The 15,194-nt window shown below is 59.4% G+C and overlaps 1 protein-coding gene across 1 annotated transcript in view; it reads right to left on the bottom strand.

Annotated features, from left to right (window-relative positions):
• Positions 1-5,886, bottom strand: part of APBA2 (amyloid beta precursor protein binding family A member 2) — a 211,756-nt gene extending 205,870 nt beyond the window's left edge. The window contains exon 1 of the mRNA XM_058294834.2: positions 5,828-5,886. The gene's annotated coding sequence lies outside the window, so the exon portion shown is untranslated. The remainder of the gene's footprint in view (positions 1-5,827) is intronic.
• Positions 5,887-15,194: the final 9,308 nt, after the last annotated feature.

The following is a 15,194-nucleotide window of genomic DNA, read 5'->3' as shown; positions in this document are numbered from 1 at the left end:
GCCCGTCTTGACGCCAGGACCCTGGCCAGAAGTAGCCATCGGGGGGAGCGGCCAGAGGCCCCGGAGGGACCAAGGAGTGCCTGGGGTCTCGGATCAGGCAGGCCAGCTGGGGAGAACGCACACGTGCACATGCCACGCAGACAAACACACGCGTGTGCTCACACCACCACATGCTTATACACATGTGCACACCCACGTGCGTGCATATACATTTATGCACACACAAAAACATAGCTCCACAAGCGCACGCATGTGTGTGCAGACACGGCACATGTGCACGCATGCACACATGTACCTTACACGCGTGTGCGCACACATGCAGAGGCACACACTGCCCCAGTGACTGGCGCTGGCCCAGCACTGAAGCACACGTTCAATCTCATCTCACACCCACAGGAACCCGGGGACGGGCAGGGAAGGAAGTGCTCGCGACCCCGTGCCCCGCTCACGAGGGGCGAAGTCAAACCAGGAGCGCGGGCGCCTCCGAGCTGCCCACCCGTGGAGGCAGAGCCGGCGCTCTAGAGCTCCACGCTCCATCCCACCCATGACAGCTGTCACCAGCTCTGGGTAACAGGGACAGATGTCAGAGCACATGGCTCGCTTACTACACTGAACGACCAAGACATAAACTGTTTTATCTGAACGGCACAGGCAGACCTGGGAGATCCATCATTCCTAAATGCATTCCTAAATCATTAACGATTTTCCGATTTTGAAACAATGAATTTTTCCAAAACAATTTTTAATTACACCAACTGGGGAAAACCACAAGCCATCTATCTCTGTTAAATGAACACTGCATACAACGGTTCTGAGGAATTCATCGTTAGAGCTGCCTAGCCGGAGAATCAATTCCAGGAGTATAACACCAATCACACCGGGAAGCGGATGTGGCTCAAGTGATAGGGCCTCCCACCTGCCAGACAGGAGGACCAAGGTTCAATCCCTGGGGCCTCTTGGTGAAAAAGAAGAAGAGAAAGTGTGCCTGCGTGGCGAGCCAGTGCCCACGTGGTGAGCCGGGTGCCTGCGTGGCAAGCCGAGTGCCTGCGTGGCAAGCCGGGTGCCCACACAAGTGAATCACGCAGCAAGATGATGAAGCAACAAAAGAGAGACTAAGGGGAGAGTGAAGGTGAAACGCAGCAGAGACCAGGAACTGAGGTGGCAAAATTGACAGGGAACCTCACTCCACATCAGAGGTTCCCAGGATCGAATCCTGGCTAATCCTAGAGAAGAAAGGCAAGAAAAGAAGACAAAAAGAAAAATTAGATATGGGAGATCACACAGTGCATGGACACAGCAAAAACAGCAGGGTAGGGGAAGGGAAGAAATATAAAAGTAAATAAATTTTTTAAAATCTTAAAAAGAAACGAATCACACCACAGCAAATATCATATATACATATACGCTCACACACATACATCTCAACTGAAAACTGTAAATGCCAACACTCTTCTCCTCACTATTCACCGGTTTGCTCAGAACAAGCACCTTGTGTTTCAGAGCTGAGCCTCTCCTGGCCCTGACTTTAGGGACAGGAAATGCAAAGAATCCCCGTTAGCTTCAAATGCAAAAAGGAAAACAAGTCTTACGGATGAACGAAAATCTTGGCTCTTTCTGGACGGCGAGCCCCCGAGCTCCACCAGTCTCCCGGTGCAGGGCCCCCTCCGACCGCCACCAGCCCCCGGCCTGCGCCCACAGCCAGCCTGCCAGTCGCAGCCAGCACGCCCCCAGGTGTCGGCCGAAAACTAGGGCACCCAAAACTCCAGTCCTACCCAGGGCCACGCAGCCTAAAGGCAAAGCTAACGCAGACGGGGTCCCGCAGCACTGGCCGACACCCCAAACCCGCCCCGCCCAGCAGCGCAGCGCGCTCTTGCACAAACTCACAGCGCCCGGCCTCAGCCGTGCCACTGCGCAGCGGCAACTAGCCCTGCTCTGGGGACGGCAAGGGGCCACACCTCAACGCGCAGAAGAGCCCGGCCACGTGCGCCGGCCTCGGCGGTTTCTCCCGCAAAATCCACCCTCACACGCTGGCTGCTTCCTCCTTCAGAAAACCACGAGGGAAACCACTCCTGCCACCGGTGCTCCGGAATCCGAACCCGTGTCTCTACTTTCTTCTGTTCCATCCCTCGAGCCTGAAGCAGCAGGTGCAGCGCGGGTCGGCCCACGACGTGCCCACCTGTCCCCTCACCAGGTCGACCCCGAGACCTCCCAGGACAACGGCCGCCCCAGCAGGCCTGGCCGCCCCGCACCCGGCCAAAGCCCTCACTAGCCAACGCCGTCACCCGCGGGATCTTCAGCGCTGCGTGTCGCAGGCGCCGCTGCCCGGCCGAGGCCCGGTGCATTGCGGGTCCCGGGTCTCCAGGGCCCCCTCTCCTCCCGCCTGCTGCCTCTGTTCCCTGGAAACCCGGAACCTCCCCTGGCAAGGCCAGCGGGCAGAGGCCGGGGCGGTGGCGAGCAGCCAGGCGGGCAGGCGGCCGGGAGCCCGGGGAGGCCGGCTCTGCCATACGGGGTGAGACAAGTTTAGAAACGCCCAGATGGAGGAGCAAGGGACCCGGGCTGGAGAGGAAGCAGGGCGAGGCCCACCCCCCCAAAAACCCAGAAGGGGACGTCTGCTGGCACCGGGACGCCCCCTTTAGCCCGGGCCACCACCCCACCCGTGCTCCCTCCCGGCCATCGTTACCGCCGACACACGGCCCGATTCCACAGCCGGGCACTGCCCGGGTGCGCGCCTGGCTGAGCCGAGGAGGCCCTGGGCGGAAGACGGCGGGAGAGGAGCGCGGGAGGAGCGCAGTGGGGGCGCGTGCCGAGGAAGAGCGACGCTGCTGGGGCTTCATCCATTCCCTCCTCACCAAGGAGCACTGAAGGCCCACGACCCAGGCCCACTCGGCTGGGAACACGGCCCTCAACGAGGCCGCCACACTTGAGGGATAACTGACAATCAGCAGATGAACACGCGTGAAAATGCAACGCCCGCGCGCCCACCAAGAAGAAACACAAAGCGGGGTCAGCAGGAAAGAGGGAGGGGTGCTGACCCACGCAGGTGGTCAGGGAGCCGCCACAGAAAGAGAACCGAGTCAACGAGGGAGGACGTCATCCGGGAAAGCAGAGGCTGGCAGGCGGGGCGAGCCGTGCAAAGGCCCTGAGGCAGCAGCACGCCGAAGCCCGTGGTCAAAGGGAGAGGACCGCACACACCTGGGCCCGTCGAGGGCGGATGGGGTGCCGAGGGCCCAGGTGGCAGGTGGGGGCAGGTGAGCCCGGGCAGTGAGCCTGTGGGTCTGGAAGTCCAGAGAGGACGAGGGGCTGTGCTTGGGAACGAGAGGGAGAGCTTGAGGAAATGAGGCCGAGGAACGCAGCAGCCCAGACACCGCCCCCGCCCCGCAGGGAGGGTCCTGAAGCGGACAGCATCACTGGCCCCCAGGGAGAGTCTGGGTGACCTCAAGGCCACGGTCCACCCCTAGGCTCCCCCTGGCAGCCGGAGAGGCAGAGAGGAGGCGGCGCCAGGGACCGTGGAACCCGGGCCAGGCTGGTGGGCAAGGGGGCTCAGCGAGGGGGGGGCGTCCCCGGCCGTGCCCGGGCTGCCCCTGTCAGCGCCACCCCCCCGTGGCCCGCACCCGGGGGGGCCGCCTGCACCGACACGCCCCAGCCCCATCACCTGTCACAGCTGGGGAGCAAGGGGGCTCAGCCCGAGGGGTAAAGCCGCCCGCGCCCGGGGCTCTCGGCCGCACTCCCATGTCCCCAGGGCCCAGGCGCCCAGGCAGGGCCTCCTGATTTAATTCCGCCCCTGGTTCCGGAAGGCCCCCGAGGCCGGCCAGGGACACATGCGGGGCTCCCGTGCCCACCCCTCACTGACGCCCCACCGTGAGTGTCTCCCAGTCTCCAGGTGGCAGGCAGGTGAGCAGGGCAGAGAGACGGCACCAGCAGGCAGGGGAGGCCGGCAGGGGCCTGAGCGCCCGGGCCCTGCCTCCCACTGCGCCCGGGCAGGCCTGTCGCCCCGTGCCCAGCCCAATGCCAACTCCCCCAGCAACTGTGTTTTCCTCTGAGTTCCTCAGTTGTGTCTAGGAAAAGTCAAGGTGTTTCAGCACTCTCTCTCGGCTTCCCGGGGTGCGACCGGTGCCTCTTACAATTATCTTTTATTTTTATCTAGCATTTCTGAGCTTGGTTGGCAAATTGGATATTTATGTTCCTCCATTTCACAGTCCGTCCCCACCAATTATTCCTGTGAAACTAATCTCTGATGAAGAAAGGAAGGGCTCGAGCTACTCCAGGGACAGTTACGCAAACAAGCCGGCAAGTTGCACCTTCAGCTGAGCAGGGCTGAGCCCCTAGGCTCCCAGTAAGACCCCCGGGCCACCCCTCTGCTAGTGCCACGGCCTGGCCACCCAAGGGCCTCCGGCGGGGCCTGCCTGGGGAGGGCTGCCAGGCCCAGAGGCCAAGGCAGACGCCCACCAGCGCCCACAGCCCCACAGGCTCCAGGCCCCTGGGCCTCTGGGCCCTTCTGCCCGGCCCCCTGCCAGGCTGACCCCTGCAGGCACAGCTGGACTGATGCAAACGCCGCCCGGGGCACCCAGGAGCGAGGGCCCTGCGCAGGCCTCCCGGCACCTGTGGGCTGGGAGACTCCACAGGGCTGCTGTGTGGTGGCCGGTGCCCACCGCAGTGGAGGAGAGACCCCTGCCTCGCCTGGCCAGAGGGCCACTCCCCCAAGGCCTGGGAAACGGGCCACCTACGCTCCTGAAGGGACCTCTCCAGCGTCTCCCCGGAAACCTGTTTCCCTTCCACGGTCAAAGCTCTAAACCACTGCCCTTCCTCCAAGAGGGGAGGGGGCTCAAGAGGTCAGGGGCAGGCGGGGCCCCAGCTGAGCAGCGCGCTCTAGGTCCTCCAGGTACTCTGTCCCCGAAGCCACAGGTGAGTTGAGTCTACACTTCAAGCAGGTTGGAGTCCGGCCCCTGCCAGGTTGTATTTGAACAGACCAGAAAAAAAAAAAGTCTTCTTTCCACGAGGAAATGCCAGGTCCAGACGAGCAGGCTCACTCCATTAAAAGCCAGTGAACCGGGTTTCCCCACGCAGGTGAGGCTCGCCCCCCCGCGGCGCCCACCTGGGACCCCTCACCGCTCGCGGGCCGGGAGAAGTTCCTTGGGCGCCGTGGCCCACGGAGGCCGGGCGCCCACGACCGTCCCCACCCGCGCCAAGCCCTGCTTGGGAGGGCGCAGGGCTCCGGGTCCGCTGGCCCCTCCTGGCCAAATCTCCCCCGGCACCCCTGCCGGGCTGTGCCCGCCGTGGGCCGAGGGCTGGTCCGCGCTGCGCCCCCGGCCCGCGCGGATGGCCCAGGGGACACGGGGTGTCCATTTTTAATTGCGGGTTCCTGCCCTCTGGGCCTCACGAGAACGGAAAGGGGAGGGGGCCGTGAAGGCAGCTCGGCTTCCCAGGGCGGAGGGAGCCCACCAGTGACCCCAAACTCGGGAGTTGCCGCCCGGCCTGGGGACTCCGTGCCAGTGCCGTGCGGGGCCGCAGAAGGCACCAGGCGCCCGGCGAGACCCCGGCGGGGAGCACCCCGCTGCCCGCGCCCCCGGCCCGCAGCGGGGTCGCGCCTGGCCGCGGCGCATCCCCCCCGCCTGCCAGCGCCCCCCGGGGCCGCAGGGTCAGAGACGCGTGGGGGGGGCGGGCCGCACCCCGGACCTCCGCGGCGCCGGGCCCCGCAGTCCGCGGGCTCCGCTCGCGCCGCAGCATCCGCGCCCCCCCCACCGCGTCCCCCGGCCCCGCCGCGCTCCGTGTCCCGCGCCGGCCCCGGGGCTGCCCCCACGGGCGAGTCGGCGCGCCGGACGCCCCTTACCTGGCTCGGCCGCGGGGTGCGCGGGTGCCGGCCGCCCCCGCCCCGCCGCAGCCCTTTGTGCGCCGCGCGCCTGCGACTGAGCCCGGGCGGCTGGCGGCGCGGGCGCGCCCCGGACGCGCGTACGGCACGCAGGGCCGCCTCGCCCGGCGCACGCAGCCCGGCGCCCGGGGCCCGCGGGGCCCGCCGACCCGCCGACCCCGCGCGGGCCTTCCCCGGCCGCCCGGGCCACGCAGCGCGCGGGGAGGCGGGAACAAAGGCGCGCCGGCCGGGCCTGGGCGGGGGGCTTCGCCGCGGCCGCCGCGCGGGCCGGGGGCGAGGCGGGGGGCGCACCTGGGGGCCGGGCCCGCGGCGCCGCGCTCGGGGGCCCGCCGGGTCCGCTCCGCGCGCGCGTGGAACAGGTGGAGGCTCCGCGGGGCCCGCGCCCTGCCCCGCGCCGCGCTGCCCTCTGGCGGGCTCGGGAGCGCGTGCGGCGCGGGGGACCCTGGGGACCGCGCCCTCCTCGGTCCCGCGCGGCGGGGTGCGGGCGCCGGGCGAGCAGCGCCCCGGGATCGCGGCCTCCGACAGCCCCAGGCGGCAGGCGTGGGGGGGCGGGCCGGGGGGCGTCCCCGCTAGCTGCCCCGGCGCAAACGCCCCGGACCCCGGCGGCCGCCCCCGCCCCGCTGGTTTCTAAGCCCGCCTGCCTCCCCTGCCCCGAGGCCCCAGGGCCTGTCCCTCCTGGTGTCGGGATACGAGAGGACCCTGAGGGCATCGGCTCCAGGGACTCCGTGCGTCCTGGGGAGGGGGGACCCAGCACCCACACACCTCCCAGCTGAGGGTCACACGCACCCCGCCCCTGGAATGACCCTTCTGGAAGCACCCAGGGTGCCTGGGGCCACAGCTGGGCTCAGGTCCCTCCCTCCCCAGACCCCAACCCTGTGCCTTCTGCTTCCTTGTCTTCTTTTGGAGGAGTCGAATAAGACCACAGCCCCAGGCTGGTGAGGAGGGGTGCCACGCAGAGGGGGGCAGCTGTTGCCGCCCAGGCAGGCAGCGTTGCAGTAGGGAGGCCACACCGACCCTAAGGTCTCCAAGCGCCCCAAGAGTTAAGCAAGGAGGGTCCTTCTTTTCTAGGAAGGAAAAAGCTGGGTATGGGAAGTGGCAGGAAAGGGTGGCACATGGGAGAGGCTTTGTGCCCAAGCGACCTCTCCTCAGAGGCGTCCTCCAAGATCAAGGGTCTGGAGGAAAGAGAAGGCCGAACCAGCGTTTGGCTAACAAGCGTTTTGTTAGGGCTGATCGGTGGGACAAGCAGCTCAGCTAATCGTTTATGCCATAAAAACTGGAAACGTGGAGGCTCTGCGCCTGGCCTTGCAGTCGGTAAGCAAGCGGCAGCCCCGAGGCTCACCTGAGTCACGGGGGCAGTGCTTCTTTGCAGCCAGCCTCTTCCCTAAACGGGCAGGCGGGGTCCTTACGCTTCTTTGTTCCGGAGGATCAGGGGCTCAGGTGAAGCTTCACGCTGTCAGCTGGGGGTGGGGGCTCTGGTACGCCAGGGGCTGGAAGAGGGGCGACAAGGAAACAGGAGGCGGTGCAGGTGGGGTGAGGGGTCCCTCCTGCAGCCCCCAGGGCTCGAAACGGAGATGCTGAGAAGGGGCTGGGGGCAGCTGAGCCCGCGGGGCTGCAGCACGCTTTGTGTGGCTCAGCGTGGCTGTCCTCTCTGGCTCCAGCATCACACTGACCCTGAGGCTAGAGCCCACCGTCGGGGGCTGCTCTGGGGGGCAACCAAGGTGCCCCCAAACCATAGCCCCAAGGGCAAGCAAGGGCAGCCTGGGGGCAGCTCCCGCACCCCTGCCTGGAGGCGCTGTTCACCAGCTGGTTGTCCGCCTCCCCCTTCCGTCCTGGCCGCCGGCCATTGGGCAGGTCAGTGTGGGCCCACGCTTCTCTCCAAATGCCCAGCTGGATCTCGACGGCCTGGAAGAAACAACGTCAGAGCCTTTGAGGTGGAGGAGCGAGGAGAGGTAGAAACCACCAAACGCCCACCCACAGGGGAAAGGCTAAACGAGGGGCGGTCTGCCCTTGCAGTGGGTTTTCTTCAGCCCAGAGGACGGCGTGCAGGTGCGTGCGACACCGGGATGCGCCTCGCAGGCCCCCGTTGGGGGCAACAAGCCAGACGCTCAGAGGCAAACACCATGTGATCGCACTGATGGGAATTCCAAGAGGAGGCAGAGTCATGGAGACAAAGGCAGACCAGAGGCTGGGAGGGGGACAGCGGAGACCGGGCGGCATGGACGTGACAGGACCCGGCGTGGAGATGGCAGGAGCTAGAGATCCCGTAGGAGAGGGAGGGAACGGAGGAGAGGGACGGGCTGGCAGGCCTTGAGCACGTCTAACTAGGAGGACGGGGACGGTGCTCTGGGAGGAGGAGGGGGCAGACGGGTCTCTGCCACCGCTAACGCAAGGCTGGACGGACCCCAGAAACGCACGCCCTGAGAGCTAGTCCCCTCCTGTGGGTGTGCACCCATTGTGGGTGGGGCCTTTCGAGGAGGTCGCTCTGGTAAGGCGTGGCCCAGGGTGGGTCTTACCCTCTCACGAGGGTCCTTTGTTAGGGGCGAGTATGGGGAGAGGGTTTCTCATCTTCTCCGGCCCGCTGCACCTGCTTATACAAGGCGGCCACCTGGAGCCGACCCGTCGGTGATTCTCAGCAGGGGCGGTTTTGCCTGCCGGGACACTGGGGTCTGGAAACACCCTGGTGGTCACAGCTGGGGTGTCCTGGCCCCCGGGGGTGCAGCCCAGGAATGCTGGTCAACGCATCCAGTGCAGGGGCGGCCCCGAGCAAAGCAGGCCCTGCACGAGGCCCCCAGTGCCAGGACGGAGGACCCCTGCCGGGATTTCCTCTAAAGAGCCCATTTATTTAGGAAGGGGATCTTGTAGGAAAGTTCATCAAGGCAGGAATGACTGGAAACAAGGAAAAGCCACTGCTCTGACCCAAGCTGACGGGAGGCGGGGGCGCGGAGGCTGGGACCCCAGGGGTGCACCAGGGCCTGCGCCCCCGAGGGGGTCCGCCCAGCCCGGCCTCCCCCTGGCTCCCTTGTCCAGACCCTCACATGGGGAGTGGGGCTCATCCCAGACCCGGAAGCCAAGGCCTGCTGGGCCGGGCCCCCCACCTGCTTGCCCGTGCGCAGGCCGGGTCTGCGGGGTCACAGGCAGGCGGGGCCCCTCCAGGCTGCCTCGCGGGTGCAGATGCCCGCACCCCACCCTGCCCAGCAGTCACCTCTCCAGGCCCACCCCTGGGAGCCTCTCGGCAGTGCTGGTGGCCCAGGAGGACGCACCCTGCGGCCGGCGGCTCGCTCCTTTGCCACGGGGGTCTCTCTCTAGGGTGGGCGCTGCCGCCTGCCCCGGGGCCTGCCTTGCCAAAGGCGCTCCTGTGGCCGCCCACCCGTTGCCTGCTCCTTCCAGGGCTCCTGCGGCCCGGCCCTCTCCCACCCGACTTAGCCCTGGGGGCTCCCCTCGGGGGCTCCCTCGGCCTGCAGGTGCCCCCTCCTCGCCCGCCCCTTGGAGCCAGGCCCCTGCGGGCGGCGCTTTCCTCGGGCGTGGAGGCCTTCACCTGTCCTGGTGGCCTCCGGCGCTGGGCCAAAGAGCCGGCACTCTGGCTCTCCGCTCCCCCGGGCCCTGAGGAGGGGGCCGTACCTGCCTAACCACCCCCCCGTGCGTTCCCAGGCCCTGGTGGGGGCCTCCCGTGGCCTCGACCTCGATAACCCCGAGTTGAGGGAATGAATGGAAAGGTGACAGGCTGTATTTACGCCGCCTTCAGGGCCCTCCTGTGCCCCACACACCTGTGTCATCGGCCTCGGGAGGTGCCGTCAATGTCCACCCGTGGCCCCGCGCAGTGCAGTTCTAGCTCCAGTCTGCCTCTGCCGACACCGGCCACGGGTTTGCGGGTTCCTGGGCCTGCCACAACTTTGACCAACTGGCTGCAAATTCAGGGGCGCCCACCCCCTCCCCTGCAGCTCTGTTATTCACCAGAGTGACAGACAAAACTCAGGGAAACACTGTACTTACAAATAACAGTTTTATTATTGCTAAAAAAATACAAATAAGGAGCCGAAAGAAGAGACACAAAGGCAGGGTCTGGGGGCGTCTCGGGTGTCCTCTCCCCATGGGATCAGGATGCGTCATCCCATGCAATCCGTGTCACCCAGCAGGGGAGCCCACCTGAGGCCGGGCATAACTGAGTGAATCAAGGCAGTTGAACGTAATCTGCAGTCCCCCAAACCCAAAGCCCCACCCCTCTCATCACGTGGGTGGTCCTTCTAGCCAGGCAGACCCCCACCCTGAGTCATCTCCTTTGCATAAACCAGCAGGTGTGGCAGGGGGAGGGAGGTCCCGCGGGAAATTCCAGAAGTTACTTTCCAGGAGCAGGGACAAAGGGCAGGCCTCTTTTTGGAGGCCACCCCTTTAGATAAAAGTCTTGTCCCTAGCAAGGACCTGTCATCAGGTGGGTGAGAGTACCCCCGGGGGGCCCTGGGAATTCAGCAAAGGGTTGGAAAAGAGAAGTGTGGAGCGAGTCACTGCAGGGACTTCAGGCTCAGGCACAACAGTAACTTTCAGCAAGTGACCGCCTGGCCACTTACCCAGCACAAAGGGTCCAGAAGAGCAGGGGAAGTGATCTTGCTGTGGCCAGAGTCCTCTTGGTGTTAACTCTTCTCAGAATGCTTGGCGGGATCCACCTGTGAAGCCATCCAGTCCTGGGCTCTGCTTTGTTGGGAGATTTTTGTTGACTGATTCAACTCTTTACTTGTGATGGGTTTGTTGAGGTCTTGGAATTATTCTAGAGCCAGTGTACGTTGTTCGTGCATTTCTAGGAATTTGTCCATTTCATCGAGATTGTCTAATTTTTGGCATACAGTTTCTCATAATATCCTTTTATGATCCTTTTTTTCCTCTGTGGGATCCATAGTAATGTCTTCCCTTTCGTTCCTGATTTCATTTATTACTATCTTGTCTCTATTTTTCTTTTTTAGTCTAGACCAAGGGTTTGTCAATTTTATTGATCTCAAAGAACCAGATGTTCGTTTTGTTGATTCTATTGTTTTTTTGGTTCTCAATTTCATTTGTTTCTACTCTGATCTTTGTTATTTCTTTCCTTCCTCTTGCTTTGAGACCGGTTTGCTGTTCTTTTTCTAGTTCCTCCGGGTGTTCGGTTAGATCTTTGATTTTAGCTTTCTTTCTTTTTAATATCAGTGTTTAAGGATATAAATTTCCCTCTCAGCACTGCTTTGCTGCATCCCCTAAGTTTTGATAAGTTTTGTTCTTGTTTTCCTTCATCTCAAGGTATTTACTTCATTCTCTTGCAATTTCTTCTTTCACCCACTCTTTCTTTAAGAGTCTGTTGTTTAGCCTCCAAATAGTGGCAGATTTCCCCCTTTCCTGCCATTACTGATTTCCAGCTTCATTCTGTTATGGTCAGAGAAGGTGCTTTGTACAATTTCAATCTTTTAAAATTCATTGAGACCTGTTTTGTGACCCAACATATGGTCTATCCTGGAGAAAGATCCAGAGCCCTTATGAATGTATAACACGCTGATTTGGGGTACAGAAAATTCTGTAGGTGTCTGCCAGGTCCAGCTCATTTAGCACATTGTTCAAGTTCTGTTTCCTTGTAGATCTTATTTCTAGTTGTTCCATCTAATCTGTGAATGGGGTGTTGATGTTTCCAACTCTTACTGAGGAGACATCTATTTCTCCCTTCAGTTTTGTCAGTGCTTGCCTCATGTATTTTGGGGCACCCCGATTAGGGGCTTAAATACTTATGATTGCTCCTTCTTCATAGTAGATTGCTCCTTTTACTAACATGTAAAGGCCTTTTGCAGTGCTTCCAACATTTTTACATTTAAATTCTGTTTTGTCCAATGTTAGTATAGCTAATATCCTCTTTTTTTGGTTACTGTTTGCATAAAATATCTGTTTCCAACCTTTCACTTTCAGCCTATTTGTATCCTTTGGTCTGTGATGAGTCTCTTGTAGACAGCATATGGATGGCTCATGTATTTTCATACATTCTGTCGCTGGTGCCTTTTGATTGGGGAGTTTAATCCATTAACATTCAGTGTTAGTACTGTAAAGGCATTACTTACTTTGACCATTTTATCCTTTGACTTTCATATGTCATATCTTATTTTTGTCCATCTTTTTATCCTGTTGGTTACCCTTTCTGATTATCTTCATTTCTATACTCTCCTACAAGTCTCTCTCTACTTTCTTTTCTTTTCAAGCTGCAGAACTCCCTTTAGTATTTCTTGTAGAGCTGGTCTCTTGTTTATGAACTCTCTTAGTGTCTATTTATCTGTGAATATTTTAAACTCATTCTCATTACTGAAGGACATTTTTGCCAGATAAAGAAATCTTGGCCAGCAGTTTTTCTCTTTCGGTATCTTAAATGTATCATACCACTGTTGTCTTGCCTCCATGGTTTTTGATGAGAAATCTGCACTAAGCCTTATTGAGTGTCCCTTGTATGTGATGATTGCTTTTGTTGTGCTGCTTTCAGAATTCTGTATCTTTGGCATTTGACCTTTGGAATAGTATGGGTCTCAGAGTAGTTCTACTTGGATTTATTCTGTTTAGAGTATGTTGCATTTCTTGGATATGTTTATTTATGCCTTTCATAAGAGTTGAGAAATTTTCATCCATTATTTCCTGAAATAGTCTTTCTGCCCCTTTTCCCTTCTTTTCTCCTTCTGGAACTCCATGACAAGTATGTTGGTACTTTGTGTTATCATTCAATTCCCTGAATCCCTGCTCAATTTTTCCATTCTTTTCTCTCTGTTCATTTGTCTTTCCAATTTCAGCTGTTCTGTCTTCCAATTTGCTGATTCTTTCTTCTGTCATTTAAAATCTGTTGTTGTATGCCTCTAATGTATTTTGAATCTTACCCATTGTGTCTTTCATTCCCATAAGCTCTGTTATTTTTCTGTTCAGGCTTTCAGATTCTTCACTGAGCATACCCAGTGTCTTCTTAATGTCCTTTATCTCTTTAGCCATATCATCCTTCATATCCTTGAATTGATTCAGGAAAGTTGTCTGAACATCATTTAATAGATGTTTCAAATCCTGTGTCTTGTCTGGAACTTTGATTTGTTCCTTTGACTGGACCATATCTTTCTGTTTCTTAGTATTGCTTGTAATTTTTGCAGATGTCTAGGAATTTTATTATGATGGTGAGTGTACTCTAATGGTCACTTTCTCTCTCTTGCCTAAGTTTTTTTTTTTTAAGTACCAATTACAGGAGATTGAACCCAGGACCTTGTATGTGGGAAGCCGGTGCTCAACCACTGAGCCACATCGGCTTCTCTAATTTGGTTTTTTTCATTTGTTTTGCTTGTTGATTGTTTTTATTTATTCAGGAGGCACTGGAACTGAAACCCAGACCTCCCATGGGAGAGGTGGGCACCCAACTGCTTGAGCCACAACCACTCCCATCTTGCCTAAGATTTTATTGTTGTTTCCAATATTTGTGTTATAGCTCTTCCTTGATTCTTGGTTCAACTTACTCAAGGTCTTTAAAATTGCCCTTGTTTGATCAAAACAGAGCCAGGGGCCCACTAATGGGGTACGGGCCTGTTTCCAAGGGCCTCAAGGCAGGGGACGTAAGGACACCCCAAGGCCTTTTATTTTCACCTCGGAGTGCACTTTCCTGGGCTGCCAGCAGATGGCGATCTTCAGCAAATGTCTCTTCTCCAACCCTGGGGGGATGCGTTCACTGAAACCATGTCTGGGCTGTGGTGCCAAAGCAACGTCCTGGGAAGTTCCCCCTCCAGGCAGGCTATTAGGGCCAAGTTCAGACCTGCTGACTGCAAGTCACTCTCCGTTGGCTGCACCCTCCCTCTTCCCAAGGAGGACCCAAGTCTCTGCTGGAGTGAGTCGGGAGGTGTTTGAGAAGGCAGGCGCTCTGGCTCCCTGCCCCTGCCCGCGTGGAAGCGATGGTGGCTCACCTGGCTGGGACAGGTGGAAACCGTGGGACCCGCAGACCCATTCGCCGGTGGAGAGCTGGCTCAGCTGTGGGCGGTATCCCTCTCTTTCCCCTTTTCTGGGGAAGTGGCCCTGTGGCTCTCACTCCAAAGCGACTCAGCAGGAACAGGGCAGCCGCAGTTGTCTGCTCGGGCACCTGGCTCTTGTGGGCCCTGCCGAGCTCTCTCCTGGTCTCCAGAGCCCAAGAGCAGCTGTGCTGGACAGTTTCTCTTGTCTTCTCGCTAATTTTCTGGGAGAAAAGTGAGCCCTGTAATTCTCTAGTCCTCTATCGTCTCAGAAGTTCAGAGCTTCTCCCGCTCCTAACCAGCACTGTGAATTGGCCCTGTTTTTCTAACAAAGTAGATTTCTCTTAAGCCTACCTCTGCAAATAGTCCTTTTATTATATGGTCCTCATTTACCCTATTTAAAAGTACCGTCTTTTTTTTCCTGCTGGAACCCTGACTAATTCAACGTGAATAAATTAACTCAGGCAATTAATTTTATTGACTCGTATCTTTGTCTGCAGGCTGCCAGGACAAACAAGGGGGCTTAAATGATGGAAGGTTGTCGACTGGCGGTTTCAGAGCCTGGAAGGCGTGCTTCCTCCCGGGGCTGGCAGCGTCCTGGGGCTCGGGGCCAGCCGTCCTTGGCCATGCCTTGCCTGCACCAGCATCTTCAAAAGGTCCTTCAAAAGGTCCTGGCTACGATGGGTTCACGCCCACAGGAAACGGGTTAAGGTTAAGGACAGGGTTTCTTTCTGGGGTATATACCTCAGTCTGCCTCAAGCAGTTCCCATGCAGTTAATACTAGACATTGGGGGGCACCACTGGGAGAAAAACCAGGCGTGTCAGGACTCTCAGAACAGGCACCGGAGTAGAGGGAAGCTGGAAATGAGGCAAGCACAGGACAGGGGGTGTCCGGTGCCACGGGGACCCACGGGGTGGGCTTCTCTCCCTTCCCTTCGAGCTGGCACTCCGGGCAGTGGGGACGGGATCTACCAAGGCCTCGGGGCCTGAGGACTCAGCACGTTGGAGGAAGTTAAGGCAGACCCGTGCAGAGGAGGCTGGAGGAGCAGGAGGGCACGGGCGAGCAGCCAGGCCTGCGGGCCTTGTCAGAGGCCTTATCCCAGGAAGGACCAGGCGAGCCACGAGGCACGTGACAGGAGCCCAGAGGTAGCCCCCGGCGGTCCATGCCCCCGGGATCTCACACCTGTGGTGGTGTGAAGCTGTGCACCCCAGGAACACACGTTCTTAAAGTCAACCCGCTCCTGGGGTGGGAGCCCGCGGGACGGAGGGCCTCTGGATGAAGCTACTTCCGACGAGGGGCGGCAGAGCCCCCTCTGGACATCCTAGAGGATGAAACTCCGAGAAGGAGAGAAAGACACAGGGGA

The sequence above is a fragment of the Dasypus novemcinctus genome, chromosome 3, assembly GCF_030445035.2.
Source record: "Dasypus novemcinctus isolate mDasNov1 chromosome 3, mDasNov1.1.hap2, whole genome shotgun sequence".
Classification (NCBI taxonomy): Eukaryota; Metazoa; Chordata; class Mammalia; order Cingulata; family Dasypodidae; genus Dasypus; species Dasypus novemcinctus.
This window is presented reverse-complemented; position numbering and strand designations above follow the sequence as displayed.